We start from the raw sequence: 19,856 nt of genomic DNA on the forward strand, positions 1-19,856 counted from the left end.
TTGCTGTTCTCCCTTCTACCCTTCCTTAGAATTGCAAACTCTATGATTTCATGATCACTTTCACCCAAGCTGCCTTCTACTTTCAAATTCTCAACGAGTTCCTCCCTATTTGTTAAAATCAAGTCAAGAACAGCTTCCCCCCTAGTAGCTTTTTCAACCTTCTGAAATAAAAAGTTGTCTGCAATGCAGTCCAAGAATTTGTTGGATAGTCTGTGCCCCGCTGTGTTATTTTCCCAACATATATGCGGATAGTTGAAGTCCCCCATCACCACCAAATCTTGGGCTTTGGATGATTTTGTTAGTTGTTTAAAAAAAAAAGCCTCACCCACCTCTTCCACCTGGTTAGGTGGCCTGTAGTAGACTCCTAGCATGACATCACCCTTGTTTTTTACCCCTTTTAGCCTAACCCAGAGACTCTCAACACTTCCATCTCCTATGTCCATCTCTACCTCAGTCCAAGTGTGTACATTTTTAATATATAAGGCAACACCTCCTCCCTTTTTCCCCTGTCTATCCTTCCTGAGCAAGCTGTACCCATCCACACCAACATTCCAATCATGTGTATTATCCCACCAAGTTTCAGTGATGCCAACAATGTCATAGTTGTATTTATTTATTAGCACTTCCAGTTCTTCCTGCTTATTACCCATACTTCTCGCATTTGTATATAGGCATCTAAGATACTGGTTTGATCTTTCCTCCCAGTTTTGTCCTGACCCTCCTTTCTCTCTGCCAATATAGCCCACACTCCCTCTCGTTTCCGACCCATCTCCCAGGTCTCCATGTTCCCCACTTACCTGCGGGCTTTGCTCACCTGTCCCCGTCGAACCTAGTTTAAAGCCCTCCTCACTAGGTTAGCCAGTCTGTGTCCAAATAGGGTCTTTCCCCTCCTCGAAAGGTGAACGCCATCTCTGCCTAGCAGTCCTTCCTCAAATAGCATCCCGTGGTCTAGGAAGCCAAAGCCCTCCTGGCGACACCATCTTCGCAGCCAGGCATTCACCTCCAGGATGCATCTGTCTCTGCCCGGGCCCCTACCTTTGACAGGAAGAATCAAAGAGAATACCACCTGCGCTCCAAACTCCTTCACCCGTACTCCTTCACCCGTATAATTGGCTAATTTTTATTAATGTCAATAATGGTCTGTTTGGACACCATTTAAAATCAGCCAGGCAGGCAGATATACTCCATTTCTAAGAACCTGCCGACCTTTCTATGAAAATATCTGCCAAGAAAAATGCTGAGATACTAAAATAGCTTTAAAGGGTTGTCAAGGCTGTATCCCCACTTTGAACTTTAGGGTACAAATGTAGGGGCCTGCATGAGGATTTCTAAGCTTAACTACCAGCTTAGTTCTGGTCCGCTGCCACCATTCCCTACCCTGGGAAGCTTTTAGAAACTGTCTCACCAATTCCCTGGTGAATACAGATCCAAACTCCTTGGATCTTAAACAAGGAGAAATTGACCCTTCCCCCCTCCTTCCTTTCACCAACTCCTGGTGAATACAGATCCAAACCCCCTTGGATCTTAAAACAAGGAGAAATCAATCAGGTTCTTAAAAAGAAGGCTTTTAATTAAAGAAAAAGGTAAAAATCATCTCTGTTAAATCAGTATGGAAAGTAACTTTACAGGGTAATCAAACTTAAAGAGCTCAAAGGACCCCCCCTCTGTCTTAGGTTCAAAGTATAGCAAACAAAGATAAACACTCTAGTAAAAGGTACATTTACAAGTTGAGAAAACAAAGTAAATCTAAGACGCCTTGCCTGGCTTTTACTTACAATTTTGAAAATAAGAGAGACTTGTTTAGAAAGATGGGGAGAACCTGGATTGATGTCTGGTCCCTCTCAGTCCCAAGAGCGAACAACCCCTTAAAACAAAGAGCACACACAAAAGCCTTTCCCCCCCCCCCAAGATTTGAAAGTATCTTGTCCCCTTATTGGCCCTTTGGGTCAGGTGTCAGCCAGGTTACCCGAGCTTCTTAACCCTTTACAGGTAAAAGGATTTTGGAGTCTCTGGCCAGGAGGGATTTTAGTACTGTACACAGGAGAGCTGTTACCCTTCCCTTTATAGTTATGACAAGGGTGTTTTACATTATTGTAGAAAAACAGTGTGGGTCTGTCAAGCTGATTGTTCACATTGCTGTGGATTGAAAACTACAGTGTAAAATACATCAAACATACATTTATGAAGAAAATGTTAATGTTTCTCATAGGCAGAAACCACAGCTGGGAGAAGTTGCTGCATCTTTTGCCTATTTGAACTCATTTAAAATATAAACCGGTTATAAAACATGTTGCATCTTTTAAAACTAGGAAATTAGTGAAGTCAAGTCATCATTATAGGAAATACTTGGTGATATGAAACCAATAACTACTGGGCAGCATGTCATTATGCTGAAGCAGTTAGTACTATAGAGCTTTTAGTTACAGATAAAATGACTGATTCTCCTCCTACTTACATAACATATGCTGATTTACAGTGGCATAACCCTATTGATTTTGATGCAGTTGCTCTTGATTGGCACTAGGGCATGTTAGAGGAGATTCAAGCACAAGCCTGTTTGCAGACAGCATGTCAATACTGCAAAACGGAGGTAAAGGAAGAGGTGTTCTGTTACTTCCTAGTACAGAAGACATTTGTTCACCCTGTGGATTTGTTCAAATCATTGCTTGAAACCCCACCACCCATAAAAGTACAATATTTCCGTCAATGATGTGAAAGCACCAGAATTGCAGACTGGCTAGTTCTGTGAAGCAATTTCTTTAGTCTTATTTTGAAGGGCCTGAAGTAGCAACTTCATTGCAGTAAAGACAGTACACAGGAGTCTTGGTACTGTAATACATGTGCTAGAGGCAAGTCGGGTTTTTCCCTCTTTTTCAGCAAGCCATATCTGAAACATGCCTAGCACATTTTGACCACAACAATGACCTAAACAATGACAAAAGCTGAACACCTGGATACAAAGTAATGGCCAGGGCTCATGTGGTAAATATTTAATTTGAAGAGCTCCCTTTACCTTCTACTCTCTCCTTGATTTTACGGAGCACTGCATTCCCCTTTATTATGGTCAGATTATTATTTATTATTTCTATTGTGACAACGCCTAAAGTCCCTGAACAGGAATTAGGGCCCATTGTACCACTCAAACAAACACTTCAGTGATGGCCCTCATCTCAGAGAGGCCTCATGATCTCAGATTAGATGATATGAGATTGGTAAATAAGTAGATAAACAGGGTGGTGGGTAAGGAAGGAGAACCAGGGGAGAACAAAGTTAGGGTAGAGAGAGGTGCGTTTGCCTAAATTAGTCGTAATAGATGGTCTCAGCAGTCAAGTAGTCCCCGGTTTAACCAAAATCAGACAGATTATGCTCTGCTCTGCTAGCACAAGGAAGAGCAATTCAAATCTCTCTATTTTTTGTTATACGAAGTAACATGGCTGCTTCTTGGTAAAATAAACAAGATGAAACATGATTGCATAAAGGCGGCACTGGGAATCAGCCCAGGAAAAGAAGGAGTAGGACCATATCTCAACAAATTGTATCAGAGCATGCACCAGGAGCATAAAATCATGGGGAAACTGTCCAGAAAAATTTGGGATCAGATTAATTACATATTAGTGGGACCCAAGCCAAGGGCCTCTGGCTGTGGAAAGTCAGAGGCTGTCTGCCCGCACAGCTTTGCAGAGGGCTCCCAGCGTTACTGTACCCTGGAGAGTGGGTACCGGCCAGAACACAGAGGAGATGCATTGATTCAGAGCAACTTCCACTGGGAGGGTTCCTATAGGGTATGTCTACACTGCAGTAAAACACCTAGGGCTAGGCCATGTCAGCTGACTCAGACTCACAGGATTTGGACTGTGAGGCTATAAAATTGCAGTATAGACGTTTGGACTCAGGTTGGGGCCCGGGGTCTGGGATTCCACAAGGAAGGAGAGTTTTATTGCAGTCAGTGTAGACATTCCTAGAGAAAGAACTGTAAGCTGATCTCCGATTGTGTGATACCTGGGGAGAATGAGAGTGGGAGTGAATTCGATCGGGTGCAGCTGCCCCTCCCTCAAACCACTTCCTTTATTTTTAATCTAAGTCCTTATGGTTTTTCTCAGTGGCTTTCCCCTGAGTTAAACTACAGATATAAATTGAAGCCAAATGCACATGCACCACTATCAAAATGAATCTTTCAGTTCAATGATCAGACAAAAACTTGATCAATGAAAGGTGGGGTTATCAGCAGCATGAAACCCTGAGGCAACATTTGCTACAGATCATCTATCCACACACTTCACAATAGCTGCTCTCAGCTGAATACAGAGAACATGATGTTGTGATCTAACAATGAGATTATGGTTAGTATACATTATATAAAGCTAATAAAATATATTGAGAAGGAAGTCCTGCTTCCCTGCTGGCAACAATAATGGATTTTAACTGCTAGGCAAGCAATTTTTTAAAAGAATTATTTGTTTTTGAAGATCCATATGCCAGAGGTACCTTCTGGGTTTTAAAATTGAGAAGTACTAGGAAAAATCCTGGCTTCATTGACATCAGTGGACGTTTTGCTATTGGCTTCAATGGAGCCGGGATTTCACCCACAGTTTGGAAAACATTTCTTGCAGTGCTCAGCTAGCAACCTGGCTGATAGCTACAAGAGAGAACTCTAACTACAAGGCCGCCAGTAGCGCTCTACTGTTTCTGCGCCTCTTTCTGCAAAAATTAACTGTTTGCTAATAACACTGGTAAGTTCTTAGGAATAATATTAAAAGCTAGTTGAGATCACATGGTTAAAACCTCACACAATTGCTTGAAAGATAGTGGCTATTGCTTTCTCACAAGTGTTCCTTTAGCCAGATTCTGCTATGGATCATCTCTCAGGTGGACAGTTTTTTATACTTGCTCTAAATATTAGCATGCCTAGAACAAGCATGAACAAAGGGAAGTGCCCTCTTAAATTTGCAGGGCTGAGAGGAAATTCATTGTTGTTTTCTATTTAGAACATCTCAGATGGCTTACATATAACCACTGAAGTGTTATCAGGCTAATGTGCTTAACTCTGCACAAACCTACGTAGACATGGCCCTGGCCTTAAGAAATGTGGAATTATGACTAGACCCAGACAGTACAGCTCCAACACATACGATACACAGGTACGATGGCCCGGTCTTACAGGATATGCCCATGGGGTTCAGGCATGTTTTTACTGAGGGTGGTTAGCCTGTGCCACTGCTGCCCACGCTACCAAAGCTACACCACTATTTTTAGCGTGCCAGCTGAGATGAGAGCTAGAACAATTATGTGTACACAACCTGTGAATCACACCCCCTTGCTCATAGTGTAGGCATACCCTGAATAAGTATAGTGTGTCGTTTGTCTTGGTGACCGATACTTGCCCAGCAGAAGTGAGTGATTGACTTTCTTTGTGATTTGTAAGCTTTTCCAGGCATAATTTTGCTTTCTGCCAGCTATCCATATTCATTTGTTAATGTTGCTCTTTTTGTAGAATTAATATTGATTTTGAATATCCCAATTAGAAAATGTGTGTCCCACTTAAATTTTATCTTAAATACATATGTGGAGTAACTAATACTCTGAATTCATAAAGTCAGGTCACAGCATTTCTTATTTATTTATAATGAGGCAACTTATCTAGATCAGAAATGAGATAGTGTAAATTCCCACTGACTCAGACCTCGGATCCCTGACAAACAGCAGAATCCCACGACTTGTCTTCTGTCAGAGCGTCACTTTTAGCAATGTGGCTCAGCAGCATGTCTATCCAAATTTAATGTGGCAGTCTTCTGCCTAGAGGCGCAACAAGTCCTGTACTTTTCCTGCATATGTTTCCTTGATGTGGCTTGCAGTTCAAGCAACAAAACAGAGGGGCATTTCTTAATGGCAGATAAATACATGCCTCTAGTGTGCTGTGAAGCAGGATGGGATGAAAGCCAATTCACTTTAAGCATCAAAGAGGTGTATTAATGGGACAATAATCCACGGCCTGGAATGTCTTATTAATTAATATATTAATGATTTTTTGGTTTAAAAAGCCAATTTTTGATTAGAGTTTTAAAAGATGTATTTTTCCTATTAAAAAAAATATCTCGGGTGGGTGGAGTGACAGAGATGAGGAAGAGGGCAGAGGGAAATAGTCAAGGAGGACAGAACAAGAAGCAATGGACTAACACTACATTAACTATTAGTAAATAGTTTATCGGACAAGTTAGGAAATGCAACAAGTTGTCATATGAGGCCATGGAATCAACATCATTGGAGAAAGTCAAAACTAGATTAGACACCTATTTATTGGGGCTGGTTAAAGACTAATGGCATCAATCCGGTCACAAACCAGGGGGATGGAATACATGGGTCTTGGAATCACTTCCAGCTTATTATAGTATCATATTATAAGAAGTCTAAGCAAAGTAGATCCAGGAAGTATGAAAAAAGTAATAGATGTATTTAAAAAGAAGAAAACAAAATTCATTTGTAAAACTCTATAATTACTCTTCCTTTTTTGTCCCTCTTCATTAACTATATTTGGCCAGTGACACCAACACCTTGGAGCAAATGATGCAGGGAGGACAATGATATTATATTGATAGTTTTGATGGATTTTAACACCATGAAAAAAAATGAATAATCAGATGTACCCTCATTCCATATTATTGCTCTGAAACAGCCATGGAAGAGCTGTTATTGTGCTGCTCTCAGCTGCAGATTGTGTCATACTGACATTGAGCCTTCCTTTCTATAGTGCTGACAATCTACATCCTCCGAGAGTTGTATGGCCTAAAGAATAAATTAAATATACGTATGTTTTTCTTCCTCCCTTAATCTAGTCTTTATGCACATCAGGTATTATTTTGTTCAGGTAGCTTGGGGCTAACTTCAAAACGATATAAACAAGAGCCAGGCCTCAGAGACCTACTCTTCTTGAGGTCTCACTCAGCAGGGGAGAAGAATTAAGCTAAATGAATTGCCTCAGGCATCATCTTCAGCATAGGGGAATCAGCTGTGAAAGACCACCCCGTGGCCTCTCATTTTCTGGGTGGAGGTTTGAGAGAGGTTTTGTGGAGAATTGGGAGAAGAGATCAGGCCAAGAGAAGCTTTTCTTCTTTGTTTTTGTTTTTTATTTTAGGGTAGTGGTTGTGTTGGGGATGATCGGACTCTGAAAAGCCCTAACTGGTATTGAGGGAAAATCGAGGTACATCCTATTTCCCCTTTTCACTGGAGAGAATTGGGTGAGTGGGTCTCTCCTTATGTCTTAAGAAGGAATGTAATATCCCAAGGAGGCTATTGCCTCATGGAAAACTATGGAGAAGTATATGTGACAGTGTAGGGGGTAGTACGGAGAGTCTACATTAATTGCTGTGTTAAGCCTCTGAGCATACCCATTTGATGGTTCCAGGTGCTTGAGCAGAGTGATCAGCAAGTTAATTTAAAAAGTGCCGTTCCTCATCTCCTGACCAGCCTGATTTTTGAATGTTTATTAAATCATTACAGTGACTCTGTAGGGAAGAGCTGGACCCTGGCAGCCTCTCCATCTTTATTGTGATGTCTCTGGGGTGGGTCTGGAAGCTGACCACAAGCAGCCCTCTTTCCAAATGTCCCCAGGAGCAGAGCTTTATGACACCTGCCACCTCATACATATTCAATAATGTCAATACCATTGGCAACTGCATAGCAGTACAGATTTAAATCTTGTTCCCATAACTCAAATATGTAGCGAAAGAAGCCTTTCCCATATTTCTCTCTTCTGAATGTTATCTTTGTCATTAGATCAAATCACATATTGAAACAGGTTAAATGGAAATACTGAATTAATTTTTGCTCTGCTGTCCCATCCTGTTGTTACATAATGTCTTTAGCCTTTATTTTCAAATAATACATTTGGAAAGTAAATAATGGCTGCAGATCTCCCCTTCTGTACTAGCATGAAAGTTTCTTATTAAGGCTATCCAAACCGAAGTTTGAGTATACTAACAGAACTATATTATCTTTCTGCCAGTCACCTGTCTAATAGTCATTAACTTAGTGAAATCATTATCAGCTCAGCAAAGCAAGTTCAAACAAAGGGAACTGCTCCATCTAGAGTTCCATCTTAAACACAAGTATGTTCAATATATTAATCGAGATTTTATTGGCTGACATTAGCTCTATCGTTACCTTTCTCTGTCTTTGCTGTTGTTGTGTAAATATTTGAGGAATTGGCAATGACCAAATTAACCAGTGGTCTGGCATCCTCTCTCTAACTGCAGATGTTTCAGAGAAAAGCATAAAACCAACATAACACAGCTAATTTTGCAATGCTACGGCATAGGGAGGGGTTTCTTCCTGACTCCACGTGATCAGATTCTCAGCTGATGCACAAAGATTGATAGCTCTTGTTGTTATGTCACAGCTAATATAGCTACAGTGGATATAATAAATATCTAATCCTTTTAAAAAGTGTTCTCAGCTATTTGCCTCAGTAATATCCTGTTGCAATAGGTTCTACAGAATAAATATACATCACATTACAAATATTCTTTAATATAAATGTGTTGCCTTTTGATTTCACTGAGTGCCCTTTAGTTCTTTTATTCATGGTATAGGAAAACAACAGTACGCAGTTTTATATACTTCGGAATCTCTTCTTCCTAAAAAAGTTCTTCTTCTCAAATAATTAATCATCATCTTTTAAATCTCTCCTCCCATTGTACTTCTCTAATCATTTTCATTGCTCTTCTGTGCACCTTTTCTATTTCTCCTATATCTTTTTTGAAATTAGTTGATCAAAACAAAATGTAATCATCATGACAAAATTTTGTAATTGCATTTTAATTAGCCAAATCAGCTACCAAACACCCAGAGCAATAATTTTTGAAGATCTTCTCATGCAACTCAGCACGCATGCATTCTGTATCTAAGAAGGGGAAGAAACCTGGCTACTGAAATTCAGATTAGATTTACTTTTATAATGAAGGCTCTGAACCTACAAAGAGTTACAAAAATGCTTACTTTTATGCACTGAAGGTAAGTCCACCTTAGTCAATGCTAGTATTCCCTGTAAGCAAAATTAGGAACTGTGTAAGTCTTTGGAAGATTGGAGCCTACTGAAGTAAAGTTGCTAACTTTTAAAAGACATTTTCAAAAAGTCTGAGACCTTGGGTCATGCAGAAATGTGTATTTTCTTCATATCAATATATCCTATCATATTTTGCAGCTCTTCTTCTAGCCTCTTTAAGGCTTGTGGAATTTTGCATCTTTTCCTAACTATATTTTGTATGATACTGGGAAACACCCATTTCCTGTGGTTACATCTTCATATGATGTTATTAATACACCTCTACCCCGATATAACGCTGTCCTCGGGAGCCAAAAAAATCTTACTGCATTATAGGTGAAACCGCGTTATATCGAACTTGCTTTGATCTGCCGGAGTGCACAGACCCGCCCCCCCAGAGCGCTGCTTTACCGCATTATATCTGAATTCATGTTATATCGGGTCGCGTTATATCGGGGTAGAGGTTTACTTTCATATCTGGTTCTACATGGTCTCTGTCTCTTTCCATAGCAAACATCTTATTAATAAGACCAAGCACTTAACATGTACCTAGGCCCAAGACTGGTTGCTTGGCTCTGTGTACCACCACAAACTCTTGTTTTATTGTTTTCCCTTTGTATGTAAGTGTCAGTGTGCATTATCCCAGAACTGGAATTGTCCCTCCATGATAGTCTTTCACAGACACTTTTGACATTTCCACTTTTATGTGCGCCTCTCTATTTCACTTCCTGTTAATCCATTTACTTGTGCCCCAGTGTCTAACTTCTATGTCACATAAGTGCCATTTGTGCACATTTTAATTGGCCAATCTTCTGAGTTTTCAGACTCCTCTGTTATTGTGCTTAAGAACAGCTCTCCCCCTTGATGAATCCATTTTTGCACTTAATACATGCACTTTTCACATGCACTTTTCTGCTTTTTCTGCACATTTTAGCATAATGGTCACATTTACTGCAGTTTCTACATATTTGTCTGAATGTTGGGCATTTCCTAGACTCATGCAGTTGTCATATTGCTGGCATTGTTTCCTGCTTTCCATTTTTCTATCCCTGGTCAATTTAATTTCTGCAAACTTTTCCCTTGCTCGTTTAGCTATGGTTCTCTCAGTCATGTGCTTTGTACCTGCCTCAAGGGTTTTTTATTTGAATTTCTGTTTGTTCTGCTGCTTGGCATATACATATTGCCCTTCTAGTGTCAGATTCATATTCCTTAGTAACTGCACATGAACATTTTTATTGTTACACCCCAGGACAATCTGGTCTTTTAATATTCCATATTCACAGGACTGACTTTTTAGTTTTAAGTTTCTAACAAACATATTTATTATTTCCCTTTCATTCTGTTTTCTCTTCCTGAAATCTCTCTCTCTCTCAGAGGTAACATTTTTTCTAGGAACAAAATGATCCTCGCCGTTGTCATTATTTCTGTAAAGCTTTCCTCTCTCCTCTTTTCCCTGCCCCCATCTGTGTGGAATACATTGTAGACATCCAGGGCTTCTGCACCGGCCCCTGTTAAGAGCAGAGCAATCTTTTAAAGCTCATCCTCCAGTTTATTAGTCCCAGTGGCTTTTATATACAGCTCAAATTGCCGTTTGAACTGTTGCCAGGCGCATTCAGCATTTCCCCTGATTCTCAGGGCTGGTGGGGGAGTTACTTGCACTACTTACAGGCTCTGTAGCAGCCATTGCAATGTTACCTCTCTCACTAGGTGTTCCAGAAGACTGTGCTTCCCACTCCTGGTCTCAGGTAGTATCTCATTGATGACCAGAGTGGTGTCAAGATAAACAGGACTCTGGAGAGAGCTATGTACAGCAACAAGGCAACAAACTTTCTACTGTTCTGTGTAGCTATAGCCTCTGACTGCCCTTTCCAGAGCTTCTTTTGTTTCTGCCCAGCAGGAAGTGTGTCACTGGAAACCAAAAATGGAATCTAGAGCATTAAGGAAGTGTGGCATCTCTAATTTTCCTGGAGAACTTACTCTGTAGCAGTGGCAATGATATTACAGCAAGGAGCAGCCCAGTGCTACTCTACTTCTGCTGGCAAATGTGTTTTTTGTAACTGTCTAGTTATAAAGCACAAGCAGAATGCAAGCACTCCCACAGACAATGTATCAAAATGGGTTCTGCTAAATATTAGTGACCATATGGATAGGCTCAGCCAGTCAGAGAATCCTGTGACCTATGGACCAACTCAAGTAACCCGCTTAAAATTTGAAAAAGGAAAAGCTAAACATTTATCACAAAAATTCCGAGTAGAAAAATATTTGGAATGAATTATTCAAAATTTCAATATATTTTATAACTGTTCCAATTTCATGAACGTTTCACAAACTCAAAACCAGAAAAAATAGCTGAAAAAATATGTTGTATATTTACATGAGTGCTATCTGTTAAATATCACAGAATGGAATCATGGTATGATGAGACAAAAACAAGAGAAAAAGGCAGCAGTTGCGTTTGGGACAGCCAATGTAGAAGTTGGCTGATGACCAAATGCTTTTCTTCATTTAAAAGCCAGTGCCACTATCCACTGAGGGGACAGAAAAATGAAACTGAGGACACCTTCCCTATGAATATCCTAAGTAAATACTCCTCCCTGAGGAAAGGCAGAGGAGCAGAAGACTCGAAGTCCACCAGAGAAAACTTGCAGACCTAATTTATTTGTGAAGTGCTTAGATACTATAGTGATGGGTAATATGGAAAACCCTAGGAATGGGAGAAACATAAATGGGAAGAGCACTTTCTACCACAAGCAAGAGAAGAACTGCTAGATAAGTACACATGGGTTAAGCAAGACTCTTTCCCACACCTAGACACATACAACAGCCAAACTACTATACTAAAATACACTGGGCCAAATTCTGCTCTCAGTTAATTAAGCATCTGCAACTCTTATTGATGACAATGGGAGTCATGTTGGCTTATCTGAGATAAACCTGAAGTCAGTCAGATTACACATACTTATTCAAAAGCATATTAAATGATTGATCTGTTGTTATAACCAAGCTCATTGTTGTAAAGGACTGCAGCCTTTGCATAAGCATAATTTTTTCTTCCCCTCGTAAATTAATACTAAACCTTCAGTACTATAAGACAGTTTTAATTGCTGTCACAAAGCAAATTCGTATCAAAATTATATAATATTTCAATTAATTATGAGCCTACAATGAAATAGGATACAGATCAATAGGTAATGTCTTTCAATGGTGTTCCACATACAATTTCAAAGGTGTTTCAAACAATTCTACAGCCCACACAAGAAATTAAAACTTCCTTCACAGCTATCCCATCTGCATTATGTTTGTCTCATTGATTAGTCTTACCAGGAAGAGGCAACACACACAAGCTGTGATTTAGAGATGTGAGAGTTCAGAAAAATCCTACCAGCAAGCAAGCACTCTTTTAAAGAAAAAAATAGAACAAAGCTCCCAAAAGAAGCATGCAAGCAGAGGAAGCGTTTACATTAAGCTAATTGCAGTTATTCTAAAATATTCTCTGTTTCCCTGCTCAAGAAGAAACTGCATCCAGATGGGGCTCAACCTCTAGTACTTCCTTCAGAGATTCCCACTTTACCTGAGACTAGATTTCAGGACTTTGGAGAATTGCTTGAGATAGATTGGAAGCTGTAGAGTAGCTCACTTTTTTAGTCCAGCCTTCAAAATAATGAACACTTAGGTTCCATTTAGAAATCAAACCCCTGACTCTCAAATATGGCTGTTCCACCTGTGCCTCTGTTCCCAGGAGCTCCTGCTCCAATGAAGTGTCAAAGTGGAGATAGGGCATATTTTAAAGTGGCAGTTTTCAAGCATTTGGTTTTGAATAAAATCATTATTATGAGCACTGAACCCAAGAATGAAGTTTGCTGTAATTTGATCTTCCTCCTCTAATTGAATCTCTTGGTCAACAGCTCATTTTAGCTCTAACTTTGATACAGCTATGGGGGAAGAGAAGCTTTCTGAAGATCTACAGTTAGTATGGAGCCCAGTCCTTCAAAGGGATACATCCACATGGACCTGTAAGGCCACATGGAATTTGATAGCAGAAAGATTAGTTATGGTGGATCTGCACCTTAAAAATGCAGATGTAGATGAAGGACAAGTAAACCATTTGTTTTAGATTGAAGGCCAGCATGGACCATTATGATTATCCAATCTGACCTCCTGCATAACAGAGATCACAGATTTTCACCCAGTGATTCCTGCATCAATCCCTTAACTTCTGTTTGAGCTGGAGTATATATTTTAGAAATACATGCAATCTTCATTTAAAGACTCACAGTGGTAGAGAATTTACCATAATCCCCTAATAATATCTTCTAAGGGTTAATTACTCTCACGTTTAAAAAAGTCCACTTTAAATAGAGTGGCCTTGCTTTCCAGAATATTGTACATGCTGTTTATATTTTGAAGAGAACTAATTGGGTGTATTTAACAAAACTGTGATAACATTTCCTGTTCCTCTTCAACTAGTAATCCAATGTATTCAAACTGCACAATTTGAGGATGTGTGGTGAAAGATGGAGATGGAGGAGCCGTTGCTGCTAAAATATTAAAATCCTGGGAAAAGTAGGACTAATATTAATATTTTACACTCAACACATTAAAAGTCAGACTGTAAACATTCCTCCACATGAAGTGGGCAGCACTTCAAAGAGCTTCACTAATGGTAGATTTCCTTACATACCAAATAAACTTAGTATACACATTTGGGTATCAGGTCTCAAATAGTGTGTGTATATCCCAGGCTTTGGGAGAAATCTGGCCTCATTGAAGTCAATGGCAAAACTTCCACTGACTTCAATACAGCCAGAATTTTAGCATGTGACTTCAGTGGAGCTAAGACAACAAACAGCAGGTAAGGATCTGATCTACAGTTTCTCTTGGAGTAATTTTTTTTTTTAAATGCACAGGTTCTATGCATTAGAAATAAGAATGTTAATTGAGAACATCATATATTTACAGATGTATAATACTAGACCATTAGGTTTAATAGACAGCCACATAGTTTGAGATGGTTGGAATTTTTAATGTTTAATTTTTGACAATATTTTTAGATGACAATACAAATTAAGATGCAAAATACCCCAAAAGTATTTGACTAAAATTTCCTTTGACTTTCAAACCAACTATAGAGCTGTTCAAAATATTTTGATTTATAGAAAAGAAATGTCAGGTTTAAAAAAAAAAGATATTTTAAAAATTATGATTTTTTTAAAAACAGCAAGATTTATTTTAAATGTCATGAAATACTTTAGTGGTTTTCCAGGCAGCTCTAATTACACTTTATGGCAAGATTGTGGCTTAAGGCACAGCTATCCATTGTGGGTAATGTGAAATCTCACCCTTCCAATGGGGTCACCTGGAGTCATTTTGTAAAATACCTGCTTGTGTATTAACAATAATACTTTTATTTGGGTACCTAGCAAAGGTACAAAAGAGGCTTGTTGGTTTGTACGCATTACAGCTAGTGTCTGATTAAAATGTAGCCATGTCACCACACAACTGTAATAATATCATTACGATTTTCAAGTTTTTCCACCAAAAACATATTCTGTGATTTAATGAACAATTTAGTAATTTCAGTGGTGTTAAATGACTTGTATTCTGAGTTAAAATCCACTCTGTCTGATAAGATGCTATCAGCTTTGAGCCAAAATGTTAGTTCTTTCATGTATTTTCCTTCTGATTTTTTCTGATGAAATGAATTTAGTGGGGATTTTCAAAAATGCTCAACATTGCACTAATCCTGCTCCATTCAAGCCAACTGATTTCTGTGCGGAATTAGGCCAACACTGAGAATTTTAGGAAATCATAGCCCAGAATTCTTATTTTCTATGGATTGTGTGCAATGGCTCTTCCTTCTGACCATTCATCTACAATTTAATCTGTCTGCACCAACATTTTTGAGTATTTTTTTGAGTCCTCAGGAGGTAGGTTCTGCACCCATTTAACAAACCCTCCTGGACTCTTATGCTAGGGACAGAAAGACTGTCTGATATGCAGAGCTGTCTGTATGGCGGGCAGAGAACACCCCCAGAACTGGGGCATTCAGCAGTAGCAGTTGCTGCCACCTTTGTGATAATAGTAGCATAATAGTAGGCTGCAGTATAGGGCAGGATTTGGCCCATAGTCTGTAAGTCCTTCTGAGCTAGGAGGCATGTCTTATCTATATGCCTTATAACACTGTGTAAATTTACAGCCCCATGCACATATTTTACAACACATGATAATTGATAAAAACACATACTACTACTACTACTACAGTAGTAATAATGAATCTCCTAAGAAACCCTGTTTATTTAAGATTGCTAGCCGAATTTCCAAAGGAGAGAAGCTGAAATACATTTTAATAATTTTATCCAAACTGAACACAACCTTCACCCATCATTAGTGAAATGTGTTTAATGTAAAACAGAAAGTGGGCATTATTATTGGTGATCCATTAGTGCTTGTGAGTCATGATTGACTTGCATTTTTTAAATGAATTCTTTGATGTGGTATATTTTATTGTGATTCTAAAATGAATGACTAACAATAATTACAGAGGCTTTAGATTTTTTAAATGGTACCTTTACTTCAGTCACATATTGGTTGATATGTTTGATAAGTACTGTTTATAGGAGAATTATCTAGTTATTGTGCCATTAAATCAACATTTGATTAGTGATAAAAGCTCAGTTATAGTCTTATACATGCAAGAGATTTTCAAAATTAAAAAAATAATTTGTTAAGAGGGCCCAAATTAATTAGGGCCAGTTTCTTCCACTCCTTATTCACATTGTGTAGTACCTTACTCCATGAGTATGTTCGGAGTAAAATACTCCTCAGCATGAAAATTTGGCAGATATCTGAATGTTGGAAAACAAATAATGTGCTTAACAGATATTTATAGCTATATATTGAAACAATACACCACTCAACATCCCTCTTAAGCATCAGCATAGGCAGCAATACAGGTTTTGCTGGGTTACTATTTGTGGGAATGATATAATATTTATCAGTTTTTGTGGCAGACTGACAAATAAGGCCAAATATTAGAAGGGCTATATACCTACTAATCCAACAAGTTCCTAACCCTGTACTCATATGTAGTGATAGGTAAACCTCAAAAGCTTTAGCATTTGGCTTTAGATTCAGATGTTTGGAGAGGTTAAATGCTCATGCAAAGCTTATCCAAAGCTCTCTGGTCTGGAAATCTCACAATAAGACTTTCTTACAGGATTTCACTACTGTGTAAATTTATCTAGGCTGGGAATACTCTGAGGAGAGACTTTTCTTGAAGTGAGTGCTTCTAAAACCAGGGCAGACTTGGGCTTGCTCCTTCCAACCTAAAAACTCTCCCTTTCCTCTGGCTAAATAGTGCAAAAATAGTTGTGTGTGTATGGATACTTATATGGCATCATCACCGTGGTTCCTGAGCACCTCTGTAGTATTTTAGTAAATATTCATTTGATTTCTAAACTACTATTCACTTCAGCCATATTTCTGCCCCTTTTTTATTCTGTTTGGAAACATTCACAAAAATAGGTATGTCTTTGCACAGGTCTTTGAGGAGTGGCTATCATCTGGAGGAATATTTATATTCACATGTAAACAAAGGTAGTATTGTGCAAAACAAGAACATTGCCTCTTCCTTTATTAACTGATAATTACTTGATATTGTCCTGGTTAAAAAGTTTCAGTCATCCAGGGATCAGAAAAAAATCCATTCGATTTAGGTGACCAGTCACACACCATCAACAATAATAAGTAGCAAATAGTTCAAGTAAAAATTGTTCGTTCAAACTTTTCAGAAAATTCTTATGAACAATGAAAACATTCAGAACAATCCATGCCAGTCTGTGACCTATTCGCAAACAGAAAAAAGGTCCACATTTGTCTAACTTATTCACAATGGATAATTCAATCAACTCTACTAGCTAGCTATCCTTACTATTTTTAGAGCTCTACACCCTGAGCTGCACCACTGAAGACAATGGGAGTTTTGCTATTGACTTCAGTGGTGCAAGATTGGATTGTATGTCACTATACTATTTGGTTTCTATATACATTAGTAAAACTGGAGCAAAATGTTAGTTAAAGTGGATCCTATCTTGCCCTCTTAGGATTTGTTTACTTATACTTGGATTTCCTTCACCTCCTCTATCCCTTACACTTCCCCATCACTCTTCAGCTTCTGTTATTGCAGAAAGGTTCTGGTGTAATGGAGGGGTTTGAACAGAGCTCTGTCATCAGTCAGGTCAGAGTTTATTCTGATGATCTCCAACAGAATGGTTCCATAACTACAACTCACTCTCTTTTGAATACTGAAAAAATGACAGGGATGTATAACAGTGTTGCCAACTCTCAGCCTGTCTTGTGCTATTTGATGTTTTTTTAAAATCCTGAGCTACTAGAGTCATAGGATTAAATGAGATTCTCATCTTAAAAGAAAAGAATGTTTCTAGCCCTCGTGGTTATGGAGAAAAGGTTGAAAACAAACCCTACAAGCTCAAAAACCAGAAGGGAGATAACCCCCTTCCAAATTTATTGTTTTTAACATCTTGTGATTTTAAGAAAATCTTCTAATCTGTGGAATCTGAACTGATTTTTGAACATTTGGGGTTGGCAATGCTGAGTAATGCTATTTAGTATATATTGCAATTTTGAGTGATTGCAGAACACAAAAGTCTGAGGTCCTTGCTCTGTTTTTACTCAGATAAACTCCCATTGACTTTCATGGCAATTTGTTTTAGTAGGGACTGAGCAGGAAATGTGCAAGTATCTCATGTCTTGGTCCAGAGTAAACAAGTATCAATTTATTAAACATCAACAAGTTTTCTTTTAACTTTAATTTGATACCTGTCTACACTAGCTGACTTATTCAGTTTAATTTCAGACACCTGTTATACATACCAAATTCTACATTACAATCATGCAGGCATTGACTGTCAGCTTTTGAACAGTCTTTTCTCTTTAAAGGCAAACTGATGAAAACTCCTAAGAGCAATCAGCAGGAATCTGTATTCGCAGTGTCAGCAACATCAATGCCCTCATTGCTAGCAGAAAAACTGAGTTTGATACAAACTTAACAGGAACTTGGACTGCTCCGCATTGTAGTAAATGGACCTTACAAGTGTTATTATTATTATAACCTTGGCATAAACATCAAAGCCCCTGTGCAAGTCAACTGTAAGTACTGTACTAGATTTAAATAAATGTCGGTCTTTTCACTGTCAGTTAATTACTTTGCAGTTCATTGTAATATATCTACAGTAATGTGTTTCAGCAACAGCCAGAATTATAAATCCAGCCCTACCATCATTTATTAGAAATGTCGCATATTTATTAGACCCTTGAGTTTGAAATTGTGGCATGATCAGCTCATACGAACCACTTAGAATCATTAGTACTGTTCAAAAAATAAATGTGGTGTGTATTGATGCAGTATGTATAGGTTAGTTTAGATGCACACTCTTTAACCAAAAAGATAAAAATCCTGTGTACCCAAAAGGAAAGCCTGAAGAATTACTTTAAAGTGTGTGTGGGGATGGGGGGAGGGAGGGGGGAGTATGAAATTGTTGCTCATGGAACTTCACAACAGTGTAGAATTGAGTTTTAAAGAAGTCACACACAAGTGCTCAGAGAAGACAAAATTACATGATTTTTAAAAGGACCAAGCCTGTAATACCAAATTTTCTGAATATGTCCACATTTACCAACACATTTGCAATGAATAATCAATTACTTTAAACCCAAGAAATACAAAAATTAAGGTCAGGCTCAAACCCCGTCATCCTGAACTTTAGGGATGTTTGAAATTTTGACACAATTATGGATCCAAATTTGGCCAGTGGTGCTATCTCCACAATGGTCTGAACCAAAACATTCTACTCCCTCAATCTCTGGGAGCCAGATCTGAATTGAGCCTGAAACTGACCGCGTTTGCACCAAATATGGTCTGCGTAGTCTATGATACCACTAAAAGAATATGACATAATAATTAAACAGCTGTGAAGGGAAGCAAATATGACCCAACTCTGCTCTGGACTCTGTTATGGATCCTTCCTCCTAACTCACCATGAGTAAAGCAACTGTAAAAGGCATGAACTGCAGTGCAATATATAGCTCTATATAGCTGACAAACTGAGGTTTCAGTTAGTATTTTTTGACTGAGTCAGCTAACCAACAACTCGATTTCTAGGAGATCACAAATTATTATACAAAGAAAGAGAAAAATGACACACACATACTGTTTCTTTTCTACCACTGGCTCATTGCGGTCTCTACCCTCCTACTGGGTTAAACCTCATTAGCCTAGAATCTGACAAGAACAGCTGGCATTATATAGTCCACTTTTTCAACAAAGAACACCTGCTGGTTACTCTTAGTTCAGTAACTCTTGATCTATTAGTGATCTGTCCATGGATGAAGAGGAGGATGAGATATTCACCTTGTAGTGTGATTGAAGAGTATATCACGTCACACTGTGATACCCCTTATTGGGCTCAGATGTGAATCAAGCTAGTTTTGTATAAATTGAAATGACAAAGTAATGACTGTACAGAAGAGTGCTGTGGTTAAGGGGAATATATCAATTCGAAGTAGGGTATGATAGTCTGAAGCATTGAAAGAAAAAGTATGACCACAATTTGATTTATTTTATATATGCAATTTCTTTACTTTACAACAAAATTAAATCCATCACCAACCAGCACTTAGAGTGCCCAGTTTGTTTAGATGGCCATCCTCTAACGCAGTTCAGGCTGCACCACCACGAAAGCTTGGAGCATCACAAACTGCAAATCCTCCTTATGGAGGAGAATTTGTCAGCTTACTTAGA

Source organism: Emys orbicularis, chromosome 6, assembly GCF_028017835.1.
Source record: "Emys orbicularis isolate rEmyOrb1 chromosome 6, rEmyOrb1.hap1, whole genome shotgun sequence".
NCBI classification, from domain to species: Eukaryota; Metazoa; Chordata; order Testudines; family Emydidae; genus Emys; species Emys orbicularis.